This window comes from Canis lupus, chromosome 4 (assembly GCF_011100685.1).
Source record: "Canis lupus familiaris isolate Mischka breed German Shepherd chromosome 4, alternate assembly UU_Cfam_GSD_1.0, whole genome shotgun sequence".
In the NCBI taxonomy this organism is placed as follows: Eukaryota; Metazoa; Chordata; class Mammalia; order Carnivora; family Canidae; genus Canis; species Canis lupus.
Window position 1 is genome coordinate 26,250,006 of NC_049225.1, and position 20,772 is coordinate 26,270,777.

The 20,772-nt window shown below is 38.3% G+C and overlaps 1 long non-coding RNA gene across 1 annotated transcript in view; it reads left to right on the plus strand.

Moving 5' to 3' along the window:
- LOC102154060 overlaps positions 1 to 20,772 on the plus strand; it is an 85,418-nt gene that overhangs the window by 49,736 nt on the left and 14,910 nt on the right. The gene's annotated exons all lie outside the window — the stretch shown is intronic.

Sequence of the window (20,772 nt, forward strand, 5' to 3'; positions counted from 1 at the left end):
TTTGACTTAGGTAAGTGAAATGTCTATCAGAGCTAATGGACTGCCAGCCAGCATAACACATGTTGTACCGCTAAGGGTCCTTGCTGCATTTTTCATGTTTTATACTAATGTAGAACATTTTGTTTCCTACTGTTTTTCATCATTGTCACTGTTTGCTAAATATTTTCACATGGAAGGGGGGGGAGGGAGACAAAGTCATGAGGAAAAAGAACCGCCCCCCCCTCCAAACTTGTGTCCAAAGCTAATTTCCTCCCGTTGGGCTTGGCTATAACTCTACAAGTAAAACAGTCACCCCAAGCAACGCGTACAGGAACTCAATAGTAACGTGATTAAGTTCCTAGTCAACAAGACTACACTGGACTGTATGTTAACAAACCTAATTATAGCCCCGTGGTGATAAATTGGGCCAGGGCCCTTGCTGCACATCTCTGAGGTCATGTCTAGAAGAGCAGCTTGACCTTCTTGTCCCAGGGGAGAGAACGGTCCTGGAGAGGAGTCGCAGGATGGGCTTGGAGGAGGTGCTATACTGGTCCAGTGGTCCTGTGCCTGGGGAGGGTGGGCACAAGCCAGGAGTCACTGCAGAGCCGAAGGTGGGAGGTGATGAGAGCAAGCAGGCCGTAGGCTCTCCTGGATGAGGCTGGAAGGCCGGAGGCTTCAGAGCTGTTGGCACCAACTATGTTGTGAGCAGCATCAGGCTGCTGGAGAGGACAGTGTGCTGTCCCCCAGTTCACTGGTTCCATGTAGGCCTCAGGACCTGGTGGCTCACTTTCTCTGGGCCCAGTAGAGGGTGGCTCCTTCTTCCAGATGTCTTGTCTGTGCGCTGGAGAGGCCCCAAAGATCTTGTTGTTCAAGAGGAAATCCTGAGCTACTTGTTTGGGAAGGACCCAACCAAGCCCGGGTAGGACTAGGGTCCTGGCGAAAATGAGTCCTGGAGATGGAATCGGAAAGTTGTTTGGGACAGATGAGATGGAGACGGTGGAGGGATGTCTTCAAAGGATAGTGTCTTGAGGAAAAAATGGGAAGAAGCACATAAAGAGGAGAGACCTGTACAAGAAAACACATGAGAGAGAGACAGAGAGAGAGGGAGGGAGGAAGGCAGAGAGAGAGAGAGAGAGAGAAGGAAGAGAATGCTGAGAAGGAGAGACAGACACAGAGGCAAGGAAGTATAAATACCAACAGGGTGGATGGTCCATAAATTCAAACTCCTCTTGCTCCGGCCAAAATGAGCTCCCTAAAAAGTGAATCTCACCTTTCTTGGCTGTGATTCCTGCAGGAATAAGTTTAAGTGTCCTGCCTGGGAATAGATGGCCCTTCCCACGTACTCCTGGCTCACTCCGCCTCATCTCTCACCTTTCCTTCTCACCCTGCATTTCTGCCCCGTGACCCTTCTCAGGGTTCCGAAGACCACTAGGCTCCGTTGCAACAACGTACTTCTGTCTGTCTGTCCTACTCCCTTCCCTTCATTCCCTGGCAGATGCCTACCCATCCTTCCAGACCCAGCTCTCACGTGCCCTCGCCTGCCCCACGCTCTTCACATTCCCAGGGCATTATTTCATACTCTGGGCCCCCATCATTTCTGTCCCCATCCCTGTGGAAATGTGGGCTGGGCTGCAGGGAGCAATGTATGAGTTTTTGAAGATCTGTCCTTCTACACTTTCCTTTCCAACTGTTCCTCTGTTCATCCATCTGTTTGCTTGTTCACGTGGCCCTACTGTATTGCCAGGGCTTGTTCTGGGCGGTAGAGGTCCAGCTTTGTACCCTCTTAGAGCTGCCATTTTTGGTACTCTCGGCGTGGGTCTCTTAGTGGGGCTTTTTCATAGTAAGAAATTCGTGTCGGCCACCTCTAATAGTGGGGGTTATTGTAAAATAGTGGCAATAGAGAGGCAAAAATCTCATGGGGACCCAAGAACAGCTGTATAGCTTCTGAATAACCTTTCAGCTTCTGTAGCTGATCATTGGGTCACTCCTGGCCCCTCCCAGGCCCTTAATGCCATTTTTAAGACTTTGTATTGTGGCATAATATACGTGTAGAAAACTGCACCCAAGAACACAGCTCAATGAATTTTCACAAACTGTAACCCACAGTGAGATCAAGAAACAACATTCAGCGCTCCGGTGTCCCCTCTTGTCTTTGTTTCATTTTTAAGTTAAATTCCCACCCCAACTTCCTTCCATCATTTACTGTGACATTTTGATTTCTGTTTTCAGTGGGTTTGTTTTTCTGAACAGCTTTATTGAGGTAAAATTTACATTCCATAAAATCACCCAATGTATAGAATATTACTCAGCCATAAAAAAGAATGAAATCTTGCCGTTTGCAACAACATGGGTGGACCTAGAGGGTATTATGCTAAGCGAAGTAAGTCAGACAGAGGAAGACAAATACCATATAATTTCACTTATATGTGGAATCTAAAAGACAAAATAAACAAGCAGACAGACTCATAAATACAGAAAACGAACTGGTGGTTGCCAAAGGGGAAGGGGTGGGGGGAGGTGAAATAGGTGAAGGGGATTAAGAAGTACAAACTTCCAGTTATAAAATAAGTCATGGAGAGAAAAGTGCAGCATAGGGAATAGAGTCAATAATATTATAATAACATTGATGGTGACTGATAGTGATTACACTTACTGTGGTGAGTACTGAGTAATGTCTAGAATTGTCAAATCAATATGCAGTACACTTGAAACTAATATAACATTGTATATCAATTATATATATAAAAATAATATTTTATTTCTTTATTCATGAAAGACACACACAGAGAGGCAGAGACATAGGCAGAGAGAGAAGCAGCCTCCTTGTGAGGAGCCTGACATGGGACTTGATCCCAGGACCCTGGGATCATGACTTGAGCCAAAGGCAGACACTCAACCACTGAGCCACCCATGCGTCCTATATCGATTATATTTTAATAAAACATCACCATTGTAAGTGAACAATCCAATGATTTTTAGTAAACTTACAGAGTTGTGCAATCATGACTATAATCTGGTTTTAGAACACTGCCAGCTTCCCCCCAATCCTATGGGCCTATTTTCAGTCAATACTGAGTTCCAGCCCCAGCCCTAGGTAAACAGCTTTTACATTTAGGTCTGTGATCTATTTGAAAAAAATACAACTTTTTTGAGATATAATTCACATGCTATAAATTCCATCCTTTAAAAAGGTAAAATTTAGTGGCTTTGATATATTACAATACATTGTGTAAATATCACCGCTATCTAATTCCGGAATATTTCATCACCCAAAAAGGAAACCCCACACCCATGAGCAGTCACTGCCTATTCCTCACTCCCCCAATCCCTAGCAATCATGAATCTACTTTCTCTCTCTGTCGATTTGCCTATGCTAAACATTCCATACAAATGGGATCATACAATACGAGGCCTTTTGTGTCTGGCATGTTTCACTCAGCATAATGTTTTCAAGATTAATCCATGTTGTAGCATCTATGAGAAACCCATTTCTTTTTTATGGCCAAATAATATTCCTATATTACTGCATGGATTTACAACATTTTGTTCCTATTGATGGAGATTTGGGTTGTTTCTACTTTTTGACAATTATGGATAATGCTGTTGTAAACATTTGTATACACATTTTTCTGTGCACACATGTTTTCAATTCTCTTGGATATATATCTAGGAGTAAATAGGATTGCTAGGTCATATGCTAACTCTATGTTTAACTTTTTGACTGTGATCCATTTGAAGTTAATTTTTGTATATGGTGTGAGTTAAGTGTCTAAGTTCATTTTTGTTTTCATATGGGTATCCGGTTTGTCCCAGCATAACTTTTTAAAATCATGAATTAGCACTGGATGTGTCAAAAGCTTTTTCTGCAACTACTGAGTGAGGTATTAAAATCTCTAGTTACTATTGTTTGTTTATTTCTGTTTGAAATTATGTGAATTTTGTCTTTTATTCTTTTAATATGGTAGACTATATTAATTTATCATCAAATATTAAGCCAACCCTACATTCTTGGTATAAACACACTTAGTCACAGTGTGTGTGACCTTTTTTTTATGTTGCTGACTTTAGTTTGCTACTATTTTGTTAAGGATTCTTGCATCTATTTTCATGAGGAATATTGGTTTTCTTTTTTTGTGGCATCTTTGTTTGGCTTTGATTTCTGGCTAAATCTAGCATCATAGAATAATTTGTAATTATTCCTTCCTTCCACTATTTCTTGAGTTTGTGAAGGATTGAAGGATTGGTTTGTAAAGGATATTTGTTTTTCTTAAAATATTTAGTATTTGATTCACTAGTAAATCCATCTGGGCTTAGTCTTTTCTTTGTGGGAAGATTTTTAAATACTCATTTAGTTTCATCTTTCATCATAAGTTTATTAAGATTTTCAATTCTTTTTGAGTAAATTTTTGTAATTTGTGTACTTCTAGGAATTTTTCCATTAATCTTAGTTGTCTAATTTGATGGCAAAGTTATTCATGCATTCTCTTATAATCCTCTTACTTTCTGTAGTGTCGGTAATGATGTATCTTCTTTATTCTTGATTTTGGAAATTTCTATTTTCTCTTTCACTTTCTAGATAGTTTGGCTAAGAATTTTCTGATTTAGTTGACTTTTTCAAATAACCAACTTTTGGCCTTATTGATTCTCTCTACTTTCTATTTCATTGATTTATGTTGTAAGAATGTTATTTAATTTACACATTTTTGGCAATTTTCCTTAGTTATAGATCTCTAATTTAGCCTTGTTGTGGTCAGGGAACATACTTTGTGTGATTTCAATTTTTTCAAAGTTATACAGACATGCTTTGATTTATCCTGGAGAATGTTCCATGTGCTCTTGAAAAGAATGTTATTCTGCAGTCTTGGGTAGAGTATTGTGTATACATGTCAATTAGGTCAAGTTGGTTGATGGTGTTATTCACATCTTATATGTCTTTTCTGACTTTCTAACTGGTTGTTTGATTAATTATTGAAAGTAAGATGTTGAAATCTCCAAATATTATTGTTGGATTGTCTATTTCTCCTTTCAGTTCCATCAGTTTTTGCTTGATGCATTTTGAGGCTTAACAAGAGGTTAAGTGCACACTTGTTACTTCCTAATATATTAATATATTATATTCCTGATATATAATAATCCCTTTATTATTATAAAAATTTCCCTCTTTATCTCTACTAATATTTGTCTTAAAGTCTATTTTGTCTGCTATTAATGTAGATTCCTACTTAGTAAATTTGATTATTAGTGAAAATTATCATGATCTCCAAATACATAGAAGCTCTGCTAATTGACATCCATTTAAAAATATTTCTCTATTATCTCTATAAAACATATGAACTGATGCTCTCAGTACAATAAATACTTGTAACTGGTGTGCTACTCTCCAACACCAATTGATTGTTTGCTTACTAAAAATCAGTTGTGTATGTTCCTAAGCCTGTTTAAGTCAGTTTTACTTGTAATTTTAATTACCTACTTGATTTTTTTTATTATTTTTTTACCTGCTTGATTTAAATATAATACAAATATACAAATTATAAAATCTGGGTATAACAAGAAATAGATTTGTTTTTATATATTAACTAAATTGAATGTTTAGAAAGATTCAATAAAAACAAGTAGCAAAAAATCTGAATTGAGTGTGTACACGACAGCCTAAAATATTAAAGAAAAACATCACAAATATTCGGGAAGAATTTCTATATGTGAGGAATTCTTAAATTCTCACTGCATTCACAATGTAGAAGAGGCAGAGATGCTAATGTTATCTGACAAATTTTAAAGTAATCATGATAAAAATGCTTCAACACGCCATTACAAATATGTTTGAAACAAAAAAATAACAAATTGTAGCAGGGAATAGGAGAAATGAAGAGGAATCAAATGGAAATATCAGAAGTAAAGAATACAATAACCAAAATATAAAGCTCAGAGAGTGGGATCATCAGTGGAATGGAGACAGAGCAAGGAATCAGTGAACCAGAAGCCAAAACTATGGAAATTATCCATTCTGAAAGAGAAGATGGTGGAAGAGAGACACACTGAGAAAAGAGCTTTAGATATCTTCAGTTTTGTAGAACTATAACAAAAGATCTAACATTTGGGACATCAGAGTCCAGAAAGGAGAAAAGAAAGAGGGTATGACTGAAAAAGTATGAGAAGTAAAGGTGGAAACTTTTCCAATTTTTTCAAAAACCATAAACCTATAGTTCAAGAAGCTGGATGATTCCCAAATAAGATAAACTCAAAGATAACTATACTAAGATGCATCATAACTAAACTACTGAAAACTAAAGGTAAAGAAAATTCTTGAAAGCAGGCAGATAAAAATGACACCTTACCTGGAGGGAAAAACAATTTGAATTGTGGTATATTTCTCATCAGAAAATATAAAGGCCAATAAGTGGCACAATATTTTCAAGTGCTGGAATTAAATAGCTGTCAATTCAGAGTCCTATCATGAGCAGAACTATCTTTCAGAAATAAAGAAAAAATGAAGACATTCTTGAGGGGAAAGTATGAGTATTTGTCACCAGCAGAACTATCCTGAAAGAATGACAAAAGTAAATTCTCTAAACAAAAAGAAAGCCATAAAATGAGGAACATTAGAGCAGCAGGAAGAAATGATATAGTAAAGAAAAATATGGGTAAATATAATAAGCTTTCTCTTCTTAATTTTTCTAAAATAATGTGTAGTGATTCAAGCAATATTATAATACTATCTTAGTTGTTCTAAATGAATATAGGGGAAATATTTAAAACAATTATAAATGGGGCAGCCCTGGTGGCGCAGCGGTTTAGCGCCGCCTGCAGCCTGGGGTGTGATCCTGGAGACCTAGGATCGAGTCCCACGCTGGGCTTCCTGCATGGAGCCTGCTTCTCCCTCTGCCTGTGTCTCTGCCTCTCTCTCGCTCTCTCTGAATGAATAAATAAATAAATCTTAAAAAAAAAACAATTATAAATGGGAGAGAATAAAGGAACATAAAAGGAGATAAAGTCTCTATTCTTCACTTGAGCTGGTAAAATGACATGGATTGTGATGATTTATGTATATATATTATAATACCTAGAGCAACCATAGAAAAAGCTCTGCAAAGAGATACATTGGAAAACACTATAGGTAAATTAAAATGGAATTTTTAAAAGGGTAAGTAATTCACAGGAAGGTATAAGAGAGGAAGAGAAATGAAAAATAGGATGAGAAAACAGAAAACAAAAAATAAAATGGTAGATTTAAACCCTAATGGATCAATAATTACATTAAATATAAATGATTTAAATACAATAATTAAAAGACAGAGATTGGCAGCATGGATTTAAAAACATAACCAGGGCAGCCCGGGTGGCTCAGCGGTTTAGCGCCGCCTTCAGCCCAGGGCCTGATCCTGGAGACCTGGGATCGAGTCCCACATCGGGCTCCCTGCATGGAGCCTGCTTCTCCCTCTGCCTCTCTCTCTCTCTCTCTCTGTCTGTCTATGAATAAATAAATAAAATCTTTAAAAAAGAAAAACATAACCAAAGTATATGGAGCCTACACCCACACCCACCCCCACCCACACACACACACAATTCCACTGAACTGTAGTGATAAAGCCAGATTGAAAATAATAGGCTGGAAAATGTTGCATTATGTAAATATGATCAAGAGAAAGCAAGAATAACTTACATGAAACAGACCAACACCCATTACAGCACCAATTACCACAATTTACTCAATATGAAACAGATATTTTTAATAGTCCTATAATTATTAAGGATATTGAATTTGCAATTTAAAAATTCTCAAATAAGAAATCTCCAGGCCCAGTTGGTTTTACTGGAGAATTCTATAAAATGTTCAAGGACGAATTAACACTACTTTTATATACTCATTTCTAGAAAATAGATGAGAAGGGCACACTACACAATTCATTTCATGGAGCTAATATTACCCTATCACTCAAACTCAATTGACTCCATACAAAAAAAGAACACTACAGATCAGCATCCCTTATAAATATAGATTTAAAAACAATCCTTGAAAGGGATCCCTGGGTGGTGCAGCGGTTTAGCGCCTGCCTTTGGCCCAGGGCGCGATCCTGGAGACCCGGGGATCGAATCCCACATCGGGCTCCTGGTACATGGAGCCTGCTTCTCCCTTTGCCTATGTCTCTGCCTCTCTCTCTCTGTGTGACTATCATAAATAAATAAAAATTTAAAAAAAATCCTTGAAAAAATTAGCATATAGAATCCAGCAATATAAAAAAAAAAGAATCCAGCAATATATTAAATATTAAATATATTAAAAGAATTATGCACCATAACTAAGTGGGGATAATTGCAGAATAAGTTGATTCAATATTCAAAAATCTATCAATGTAATCTACCATATTAACAGACTAAGGAAAAAAACTCCATGATCATATCAATTGATGCAGCAAAAGCACTGACAAAATTCAACACCCATTCATGACTTTAAAAAAACAGGAATAGCAGGAATAGAGGACTTCCTTAACTTGATAAAGAACAGCTACAAAAAAATATCTACAACTAACCTTATAGTTAAGACTTAATCCTTTCCCATTTAAATTAACAGGGCAAAGATGTTTGCTTTATTTATTCAACATAGTCCTGGAAGTTCTAGCCAGTGCAAGAAGGCAAGAAAAGGAAACAAAAGGCTTGCAGATAGGAAAATAGTTTGGTACTACTGAGAAATGAAAACTATATTCATGCAAAAACCTTAATGTGAATGTTTTAGCACTTTATTCATAATAACCAAACAAGGGGAAACAACTCAGAGGTACTCGAGTGAGTGAATAGTTAAACAAACTGATCCATCCATACCCTGGGATACTACTTGTTGATAAAAAGGAATAAGCTAGGGGCCCCTGGGTGGCTCAGTTAAGTGTCCAATTCTTGATTTCAGCTCAGGTCATGATCTCAGAATCATGAGATGGAGCCCTGTGTGGGACTCCGTGCACAGTGGGGAGTATGCTGGAGATTCTCTTTCCCTCTCCCTTTGCCTCTCCTCCTACTTCTGCATGCTTGTGCTCTCTCTCTAAAATAAATAAATAAATCAAATAAAAAAAATAAAAAAGAACGGCCTATTGATATATACAACAAACAATCTAGATGAATCTCTAGAGAATTCTGCTAAGTGAAAAAATCCATCTCCTAAAGGTTATATACTGTATGAATCCATATTCATAGTATTCTTGAAATAGGAAAATTACAGAGATGGAGAACATATTAGTAGTTACCACGGACTAAGTAGTTACCAGGGACTAATGAAGAAAGTTGGTGTGGCTATAAAAGGATAACATAGGGGATAGAAATGCTCTGTATCTTGACTGTATCAATGCTGATATCCTGGTTATGGTACTGTGGTATAGTTTTGCAACCTGTTACTATTCAGAAAACCTAACTAGAGTTTGCAGGATCATGCCATATTATCTAAAGTAGAGTTTAATCTTAAAAACTGGATTCTCTTGATCATCTCTATGTGTATTAACTGTGATACATTAAGGGAATTTTTAAAAAAATATTTTATTTATTTACTCATGAAAGACACAGAGAGGCAGAGACATAGGCAGAGGGAGAAGCAGGCTCCCCGCCGGGAGCCCAATGCAGGACTCAATCCCAGGACCCTGGGATCACGCCCTGAGCCAAAAGCAGATGCTCAACCACTGAGCCACCCAGGCGTCCTCTTAAAGGAATTAACAAAACATTTATTCTCTACTTAAAAATTTTTATCATTAAAGACATTTGGGGTGCTTCCAGTTTAGGATGATTATGACTAGAGCACCTATAAATTAAATTATTAATTCTATGGGAGATGTGTTAAAAATAATTCATTACAATTGAGAAACATCTGTGTTTCCCTTTGGTCTTTCTTTGGCTCAGGTCATGATCCTAGGGTCCTGGATCAAGCCCCACATGGGGCTCCTTGCTCAGCTGGAAGCCTGCTCCTCCCTCTCCCTCTGCCCCTTCCCCCTACTCATGCTCTCTCTTTCTCTCAAATAAATGGATAAAATATTTTTAAAAAACCAATGTCTTTTGCAAAGCAAGAGTTTTAAATTTTAATAAAGTTCACATTAACGTTATCTTCTTCATGGATCATGCTTTTGTGTATTGTGCTTTTAGTGTCTAGAACTTCTCTGCATGTAGGGTCATGCAGATTTTCTTCTGTATTTCTACTGAAGTTTGGTAGTTTCACATTCTACATTTAGGTTTATTGTCTATTTTGAGTTAATTTTGAAAAAATTTTGTTTTGAGATATCACTCACATACCATAAAATTAACTTTTTGAAAGTGTACAACTAGGGGTGCCTCGGTGGCTCAGTTGGTTAAGTGTCTGCCTTTGGCTTGGGTCATGATCCCAGGGTCCTGGGATTGAGCCCTACATTTGGCTCCCTGCTCAGCTGGGAGCCTGCTTCTCTTTCTCCTTGCTTGTGCATGCTCGCTCTCTCTGTCAAATAAATGAATGAATAAATAAATAAATAAATAAATAAATAAATCTTAAAAAAATTAAAAGAAAGTGTACAATTAAATAGTTTTTAGGATATTCACAAGATTATGCAGCCATCTCACTAATTCCACTATCTAATTCCACAGCATTTCACCATTTGAAAAGGAAACCCTGGGGCCCATTAGCAGTCACTGCCCATTGCCCCTCCTCCAGCTGTAGGCAACTACTACTCTACTTTTGTCTCTACTGATTCTTTGACTTAGTGTACTGTTTTCAAGTTTTACCCATTTTGTAGCAGGTATTAGTACTTCATTCCTTTTTATGGCTGAAGAATGTTTTATTGTATGGATCTATGCATTTTATTTATCCTTTCATCATTCTTTGGACATTTGGGGTTTTTCTCATTTTTTGGCTACTATGAGTAAGGCTACTATGAACATTCATGTATGAGTGTAAATATATACTTTCAGTTATCTTGGGTATATACCTAGGAGTAGTTAATTTTTATATAAGGGGGCAGACGTGGGTTGAGGGTTTTTTGTTTTGTTTTATTTGTTGTTGTTTTACATTTGGACATCTAATGAATCTAGCACCATTTATTGAAATAACTATCCTTTCTCCTTGGAATTATCTTTGACCTTTTATCAAAAATATGTTGAATTTATTTTAGATTCTGTTTTGTTCCATTCATCTCTGTGCCTTTTTGTTACTACCACATTGTCTTTTTTACCATAGTAAGTCTTGAAGTCAGGTAGGTCACGTCTTCCAACATTGTTTTTTCCAAAATTGTTTTTGCTGTTCTAGATCTTTTGCCTTTCTCATATACATTTAATTTACTTATTTATTTTAGAGGATTTTATTTTTATTTATTTATTTGAGAGAGAGAGAGAGAGAGAGAGAGTACAAGGAGGGAGAGCTGTAGAGGGAGAGGGAGAGGGAGAAGCAAGTTCCCTGAGCAGGGAGCCTGGGATGGGGTTTGATCCCAGGACTTTGGGATCATGATCTGAGCTGAAGGCAGACACTTAACTGACTGAGCCACCCAGGTGCCCTCTCATATACATTTTAGAATCAGCTTGTTGGTACTGATTTTTTAAAAGTATACAGACATTTTGATTGGGGTTGCATCAGATCTATAGATCATCTGGGGGGAAAGGTAGAACTGCATTTTATCAATTTTTCCATTTCATAAGCATGGAATAGCTCCCCATTTATTTAGATCTTCTCTAATTTCTTTCACCAATATTTTGTAGTTTTCAACTCACAGATCCTGCCTGTATTTGTTAGATTTATAACTAAGTCTTTCATTTTTTGGGTGCTATTGTAAATGGCTTTGCTTTTAAAATTTTGGATTCATCATTTACTGCTGGTACTTAAAAATACAATAAATTTTTATTTATTGACCTTATATTCTCTGACCTTGCTAAGCTCATTTATTAATTCTAGGAGGTTTTTTTTTGCTAGATTCTTTGGAGTTTTCTCTCAAGATAGTATATTCACTTTAGTTTTACACACATTTTGAGTCTTCCTATTATTATTCATTCATTCATATCTTTGATTTAATCTGAGATCACCTTCCTTCTGCCTTGTGGCACCTTTGTTAGGTCTTTTTTTTTTTTAATGTGGGTCTGTTGATTAAATATTTTAATTTTCATCTTTCTGAAAATATTATTTCCATTTATTTTGAAAACAAATATTTTTACAAGATATCTCATTCTAAGTTGGCAATTGTTTTCTTTTAGGACTTGAATGATATCCTTCCTTGTTCTGGCCTCCATTGTGTCTAGAGAGAACTCAGTTATTGTTATTACTACTTTGAGGGTAACATTTCTTTTTGTCTCTATTTTTAAGGTTTTGCTTTGCCTTTGTCTTTCAGCAGTTTTGTTCTGACATGCCAAAGGTGTGGATGTGGTTTTCTTTGTATTTATCCTGCCTGGGTTTCTTAGCATTTCTTGGATGCATAGCATGGTGTTTTTAATTTTTTTAAAAAAATTCTTAAGAGGTGCCTGGGTGGCCCAGTCAATTAAGTGTTGGAATCTTGGTTTCGGCTCAGGTCATGATCTCAGGGTGGTGAGATTGACTCTCACATTGGGCTTTGTGCTCAGCAGGGAGTCTGCTTCTGATTCTTTCTCTCCCTCTCCCTCTGACCACACTCCCCCCACAAAAACAAACAAATAAATAAATACATCTTTAAAAAAAATTCTTAGTCAACAATCTTCAAGTATTATTTTTATTTTCTCTCTCTTCCTTCCCCTCTAGTTATATATATTTTATGCTTTTAGATTTTTTTTTAAGATTTCATTTATTTATTCATGAGAGAGAGAGAGAGAGAGAGAGGCAGAGACACGGGCAGAGGGAGCAGCAGGCTCCATGCAGGAAGCCAGATGTGGGACTTGATCCTGGGACTCCAGGATCACGCCCTAAGCCAAAGGCAGATGCTCAACTACTGAGCCACCCAGGTATCTCTATGTTATGCTTTTTAAATTGTGTTCCATATCTTTAACTTCCTTTCTGTATTTTGCACTTTTTTCCTCCCTTTGTTCCAGTCTGTATGAGTTTACTGACCTATCAGTAGAGAGGTTTCTAGTCCTCTCTTCAGTTGTGTCTACTTTGCTTTTAAACTCATCTATCCAGTTCTTAATTTCAGTTATTGCATTTTTCAGTTTTAAAATTTCTATTTGATTTTTTTCTACTTGATTTTTTGGATAGTTTTCCACTGAAATTTTCTACTTGTTATTTTTTTCTGAAATGTAGTGATGACAGTTATTTTTATTTTTTAGATTTTAAAAAAGATTCTATTTAAATTCATTAAATTAACATATAGTATATTATTAGTTTCAGAGATAGAGTTCAGTGATTCATCATCTTATATAACACCCAGAGTTCATTACATCACATGATCTCCTTAATGTCCATCACCCAGTTACCCCATCCCTCTCCTCCCTTCCAGCAACCCTCAGCTTATTTCCTATGATTAAGGGTCTCTCATGGTTTGTCTCCTTCTCTGATTTCTTACAGTTTTGTTTTTTTCCTCTCTTCCTCTATGATCCTCTGTTTTGTTTCTTAAATTCCACATCTGAGTGAAATCATATAATTGTCTTTCTTTTGATTGACTTATTTTGCTTAGTATAATACCCTTTAGTTCCATCCATGTTATTGCATGGTAAGATTCCAATTTTTTTTATGGCTGAGTAGTATCACATTTTATATATATATATATACAATATATATGTATATATCTCATATCTTCCTTATCCATTCATCTGATGACAGTTATTTTATTTTATTATTTTAATTTTTTAAAAGCATCATGGGTTTTCTTTTTTTTTTTAAGATTTTATTTATTTGTTAGAGAGAGAGAAGAAAAGCATGAGTAGGGGGAGCGGCAGAGGGAGAAGCAGGGTCCCTGCTGAGCAGGAAGCCCGATGTGGGGCTCAATCTCATGACCTTGGGATCATGACCTGAGCTAACAGCAGACTTTTAACCAACTGAGCCACCTGGGTGCCCATCTGATGACAGTTATTTTAAAATTGTATATGAAAATTCCCATGAGTCACCTGTAAATCATTTTTATTATCTGGTCTTTTTCTGGTTTTCGTTCACTTGAGCTTGTCTTCTAGTAAGTCTGGTAGCATTTGATTGAATGATTAACACTGCAGATAAAAAATTACAGTGGGAGTTTGATCTTGAATGTTATCTTCCTCCAAAGAAGGTTTCCTTTTTCTTAGGTCAGGGTCAGACCATCTTAATCTGATTTTAGATTGAACTAGTTTGAATCTGGGTTTCAGCTCTAGTGATGGTTCTATTTACATATCCTAGAAGTACAGTTAGTCCTTACCTTTAGGCTCTAATTTGCCAGGTGTTGTGGCTGAAAGCTGGGGGTTTGCTAAGGTTCCTGGACTTATGCCAGCCCAATATTCTTTTTTTTTTTTTAAAAAAAAAAAAAAAAACCTCCTCAGTCCCAGGAGACTCTTGAATGTCTATTCAGCTTCTGGGCCCCTCAGATGTTTGCTTACAAATGCCAACTGCAAAAGAAAAATGTGGCCAGCTGTCACGTTCACATGAATGTACTTTTTTTTGTCTTGATATTCTTGGCCTCTCAAGTCTTCATTGTCCTGGTAACTTTTCTTTTGCTTTTCTAGTTGTTTTTGGCAAAGAGGTTGGTATGATACAGTATGACACCATATCCAGAAGCAAATTGGGGAGCATGGACCTGGAGCCAAACCTGGAGTAGTCAAATCTCAACTCCATCCTTTACATGCCCTGTGATCATGAACAAATATTAACTCCTTTGAGCCTCATTTTTCTTTAAAACATATATATATATATATATATATATATATATAGAGAGAGAGAGAGAGAGAGAGAGAGAGGAGAGGGAGAGGGGAGAGGGGGAGTGAGAGAGAGAGAGAGCCTAAGCAGAGTGGGGAGGGACAAAGGGAGAGAGATAATCTTAAGCAGGCTCTATGCTCAGCACGGAGCCTGACACCAGGGCTGGATCCCATGACCCTGAAATCATACCCTGAACCTAAACCAAGAGTCTGGACACTTAATCGACTGAGCCACAAGTGCCCCAAATCTCACTTTTCTTATCTTTAACAGTGATGATAACAGTAGCTATCTTATAGGAGTATTGTGATGATTAACAAGTACATATAATATACTTTTAAAATAAATAATGCAATATAATGTATATCTTAGAAAAGTGTTTGGAATCCAAAAAATGCTGCATTGTTGTTTTTACTTGGTCTTCTTTCCAACTAGTATTGTTTTCCACCACATTATGTTATTCACACATCCTTCATAGGCTGGCTAGTAGCTGAAGTCCAAACTCTAGATCTGTGGTTCTCAGCTTTGGTGGAATATTAGAATAATCTGTGATACTTTTTAAACTCTTAAGCCTTGAGTTGAACCAGGATGATTACATTGAAATTTTTGAGGTATCAATCAGTAGTTTTAAAAGAGCCCCAGGTTATTCTAAAGTTTAGTCAAGATTGAAAACCTATTTTACTTCCTAGCTTTCAAGGTTCCTTATAGTCCAGCCTCCACCCATTTTTCTAATGACCCTTTCCATGCTTCCCAACTTGGGCAATCCCCAGTAGCAAGCCAACTTACTCAAAGTCCAGGCTTCTACCTGTGTAATTTCCTATATAAGGCACAAGGCTCAAAGGCTGATGGTTTAGCTCTTCCCTTCCCTCTCACAGTAGAGGAGGTGGAGACTCAAGCATGTGCTTTTGTCCTTCTGTCCTCCCTCTTGGCCTCTATCTCTTTACCATAACTTGAATCTGTTTCATGGCAAGTTTTGATCTTTTTTTGTGTGTATGGGGTGTCTACTTCTCCTTCCCAGACTTTCCTTTCAACTTTTTTTTTTTTTTTAAGATTTTATTTATTTATTCATGAGAGACACAGGGAGAGAGGCAGAGACTTAGGCAAAGGGAGAATCAGGCTCCCTGGGGGGAGCCTGATGCTGGACTTGATCCCAGGATCCCGGGATCATTCCCTGGGCTGAAGGCAGATGCTCAACCACTGAGCCACCCAGGCGTTCCTCAGACTTTCCTTTCACCTTTCTTTTTCCAAGACTAATCCAGTCTCCACTCCTGCCTGGAAACACACTGTTTGTTTACCTGGCCTTGTTAACTGATAACCTGGCACTGTAGCTAATTTCCAGTAGTAGGGCTTGAGAAACCTGCCCTGCCCTCAGGAACCAACATGGAACAACATCGACATTATGCTCCTTCTTACCTCCACTCCTTTGCTTGTGCTTTGCCCTCTACCCAGAATATCTCTACCCCTCCCCCTCTCTGCCAATTTTAAATCTATCCAGTATTCATGTTTTAGTTATTCCATGAAGCCTACTCAACATCTCCCGTACACACCATTTGGCCACCTCTGTCACACTCCTGCTCACCGTGTGTATTCCACACAATCTTACCCCAAAATTACATACTGGCCTCTAAGAGAGGACCCCGGAGACAAAGCAGGAATTCAATATTTAATATTTGCTTGTTAGACTCACATGAAATTGACAGAAACCTTAGCTCAAAATCCCCCAAATTGATTTCTCCCTTCCCCAAAATAATAACACCACCAGCACCACCACCACCAACAGCATGGGTTGGTAGGAACAAGGTAGGAAATTGCATTTTCTGTTGCTGCATAACAAATCACCACAGTTGCGGCAGCTTAAAACAACACTGATTTATTATCTCACAGTTCCAGAGGTCATTAAGTCCAGGTGGCTTGGCTAGGCTCTCTGCTGCAGGATCTCACAAGGTCAAAATCAAGATATTGGCCAGGTTGAGATCTTATTGGAGGCTCTGGGGAAGAATCCACTTCCAAGCTCATTCAGATTGTTGGTTATTTCAGGTCCTGGTAGCTGTGGGACCAAGGTCCCCTTCCTGTTGCTGGCTGTTGGTGGGGGCTAGGTGGAATGGGGTGTCACTCTCAGGTCCTTCCGTGTGGCCCCTTCCATCTCCGCAGCTGAAACCTCCTCTAGACTGACTTCCTCTCACACTTTGAATCTCTGACTTCTTGCTCTGTTACTGGTGGGAGAAAACTCATTGCTTTTAAAAGACTTACCTTATTGGGTTAAGCCTACAAGATTACCTCTATATCTTAAGGTCAACTGATTTGGTCTTTAACTACATTTGCAAAAGCCCTTCACAGCAGTACATGGATTGATGTTTGAATAACCAAGGGATGGAAATCTTAGCTATCTTTAGAGTTCTGCTTGGGGGGTGATAGAGAGCCAGACCAGTAAGAAAGCAACCAGTGAGATCCAAAGGGTCAATGCCTTGCGGAGTGAAAAGCACCTTAAGTATCAGCTAGTCCAGCCCTCTTTTTTGCTTGACGGGGACACTAAGACCCAGAAAGGGGAAGGGAATTCATAATTCATCTTCCACAAATCCACCCTTGGCCAGACACTGTATTAAATGTTTATGGAGAAGATGGAGATAAATAAGACCCAGCATCTGCTTTCAGGATTTTATTACCCACATGCCCAAGGCCCATGGAATCTAGTTTTCCTTTAGAAAATAGCCTATTTAATCCTTCAAGACTCTAGAATTGTGTGCTAGAAAGAGAGAAAATATTCCAATGTTTCTCAAAAGTAGAACGGATGACTTTGGTGACATGTGGACCAACATTTTAATTGTGTTTAACATTACCTTCTACGTCTTGCTCAAATGAGACTATTTCCCCTGCATTACAGTGATGCAAAGTTTCCTTCCTTCCTCCTTCTCTCCCTTTCTTTTTCACATCTTCATCTTGCCCTTGTGGATTACCTACCGTTTGGAGACAATAGAATATGATACTTAAGAATACGTTGGTCTCTGGAAATTAGAGAAAGCTGGATTCTGAGCCTGGCTTCTCCCACTTAGCAGCTCTTCACTTAAACTCTGAGTCTCACTTTCTCATTAGTTAAGTAAAAAGAAATATATCGTTGAAGTGATATAATGTGTATAAAGTGCTTAACAAAAGGCCTGTCACATTGTAAGGATTCAATAGATGTTAGCTCCTCTTAAAATGAGCTCTATTCTAGTTTATGGGGAAGAGGGGGTTTCTGCTCAGGGCGGCCAGGCCTGGTTTTCCTTGGCCTGTCTGGGGAGTAGGGAGCAATGCTGGGGGTTCTTTGCACCTTTTCCTCTCCTCTTTTGAGGGCATAGAGAGGTGCCTGAGATGTGATACTTTTTAGAGGAGACAGGAAATGGATACAGAGAATAAAGGAAAATAATGCAGGGCGCCTGGAGGGAATTATCCATTCTTTTGAGAAACGACTAGCGACTAGACTAGCGGATGCATCCCCAGCCCTGCTTTGTGGCTTCTCTCTGGGAGGGCACAGCTTTAGTTCACCCTCCATTGTGTCTCCCCACCAAACCTCTCAAGTCACTCTTTCTCTTCCATGAATTTGCCTCCCTCTCTTTAGTCAGAGACTTGTTGAAATATCTCCTCTAGGTAGTCTTTTTGGTTTGTTTGTAGGAGGATGCTTCTCACATGTGCTAAAAAAATTATTCAAGGTAGCTCTGTGGAGGAAGGGGGGCTAAGGATGGGCACCATGGATGGCCAAAGGCACCAGGTGACTTGGCAGTGGGCGAGGGTGGAGCGTAGGAGAGGGGATGGGAGAGACTCAGACCCAGGCCAAACTGTGAACGTGTCGTTAACTGCTTAGTGTTTGCCACTAGTGGAAGAAGTTTGAGGCACTGCAATGCGGGCGGGGGAGACAAAGAGCTAAAGAGAGAGCTCACAGATAGGTGCCTATTCTGCTAGTACATGGGGTGGGCGTCTGCCAGCAGTGAGCCCAGCTCCCTTCAGGGACACAGAGTTCCTAGCTGGAAAGAAGGAGCGGGGGTGGGAGGGTGGGGAAGGGGATGGTGGTGGTAGGGAATGGTTTTGAACATTTGGGTGCTACTTAAGTTATGAAGACTTAGCATGTAAGTCTTTAGGAGCCCATCAACTGTGTTTCTCTGGAGCCAGTGTGGAGGTGGTTTGTGAGGCTCTGTGATTCAGAATGCCTCCTGGGCCACTTCCCCACTTAGGGAGCAAGAACAAATAACATGAGATTTAAAATAATAATACTTGCGTGGAGTGCAGGCGAACAGGTCTTTCGTCTCTGCTGGTGGGAGTACAAATTTGTCCAGTCTTTTTGGAGGCATTTGGGCAGTATGAATCAAAAGTCTTAAAATTGTTCATACACTTTGACCCAGAAATTCTACTTCTAGGAATATATTCTTTTTTGTTTTTTAAAGATTCTGTTTATTTATTCATGAGAGACACACAGAGAGAGGCAGAGACACAGGCGGAGGAAGAAGCATGGGGAGCCCAATGCAGGACTCAATCCCAGGACCCCAAGATCATGACCTGAGCCGAAGGTCAGGCTCAACCACTGAGCCACCCACGTGCCCCTAGGAATATATTCTAAGGAAAAGTTGGACAAGTGTACAAAGCTCTATGTATAATGACATTCATTATGCTTTTGTTCATAATAGTGGACAGCCAAAATAACCCAAATGTTCAGCAATCGTGGATTAGATATTAAATGAAGATATCTTTGTGGAATACTATGCAGCTATGAAAAGAAACACTTGCTCCACCCCATTTATTGATATGGGAAGATGTTTATAATATTTCAAGTGAGAAAAGCAGGTCCCAGAACAACATTCACTATGATCCTGTTTAAAAAAAATTTTTTTTAATGATTTTATTTATTCATTCATGAGAGACAGAGAGAGCGAGGCAGAGACACAGGCAGAGGGAGAAGCAGGCTCCATGCAGGGAGCCTGACGTGGGACTCGAACCTGGGACCCCAGATCATGCCCTGAGCCAAAGACAGACGCTCCACCGCTGAGCCATGCTGGCGTCCCTATGACCCTGTTTTTATAGATAAAAGTAGATACGATCATTTATTTCCGTAATTTTTTTTTCTCTCAGACCATTATTTTATTGAGGATGACTTTATGCTGAGACTACACCATAAGGAGACCCAGTTTTATGCAACACCACTGCCACACAGTAGTTTATTACTATGGTGTTGAAACAGAGGCAGAGTACAAAAATTACTTTGCATAGTAGGTGCAGAAAGGTAGAAAGTCTCTTAAACAGTTCAAGAAAATATCCCTCTAGGATTGTTTGACATTTTTTAATAAAGACCTTATTTATTTATTTGAGAGAGAGAGAGAGAGGGCACGAGGAATGGGGAGATTTGGGGCTTGATCCTAGGACCCTGAGATCATGACTTGAGCCGAAGACAGACATTTACTGACTTAACCACCAAGCTGCTTCTGGTTTGACATTTTAATAGAATAAAAAGTATGATATAAAAATTGGCAAAGTTCTGTGGCCAGAAAGCATATGGTTATGATCTCAATTTTGAAAAAGAAATGGTACATGCACCCATACAAAAAATCTGTTAAGATATAAACAAAAATGGTAAGAGAGTTTGATACTGTTGGATTAAGGGGGTCATGTTTATGTCTCTGTTTTTGCTTTAATATACCCAACCCTATGAGATAGAACAGACTGTCTTTATTACTGTCTTTCTCTTCACTCAAAGTTTAAAAAAAAAAAGACTTTAATTACTGATATAAAGTAAAACAATTACTTGTTGGTTGGCTGAGAATTGCTAGAAATTAATAAATAGTTTGGAAATTATTTAGTAAATTCTAATTACTTAGCAAAAGTAATTAAAATATTTATAAGTGAACACCCATAAAACACCACCAAGCAAATACATTACTCAATAAATGGTTTAATTAGTATTTCATTACTAGAAATTAATCTCGGTAACCAAATATTACTACAAATTACATGTAGGATGGACAACTTATTTTACTGCTATTAATGATTTCAATTACGAA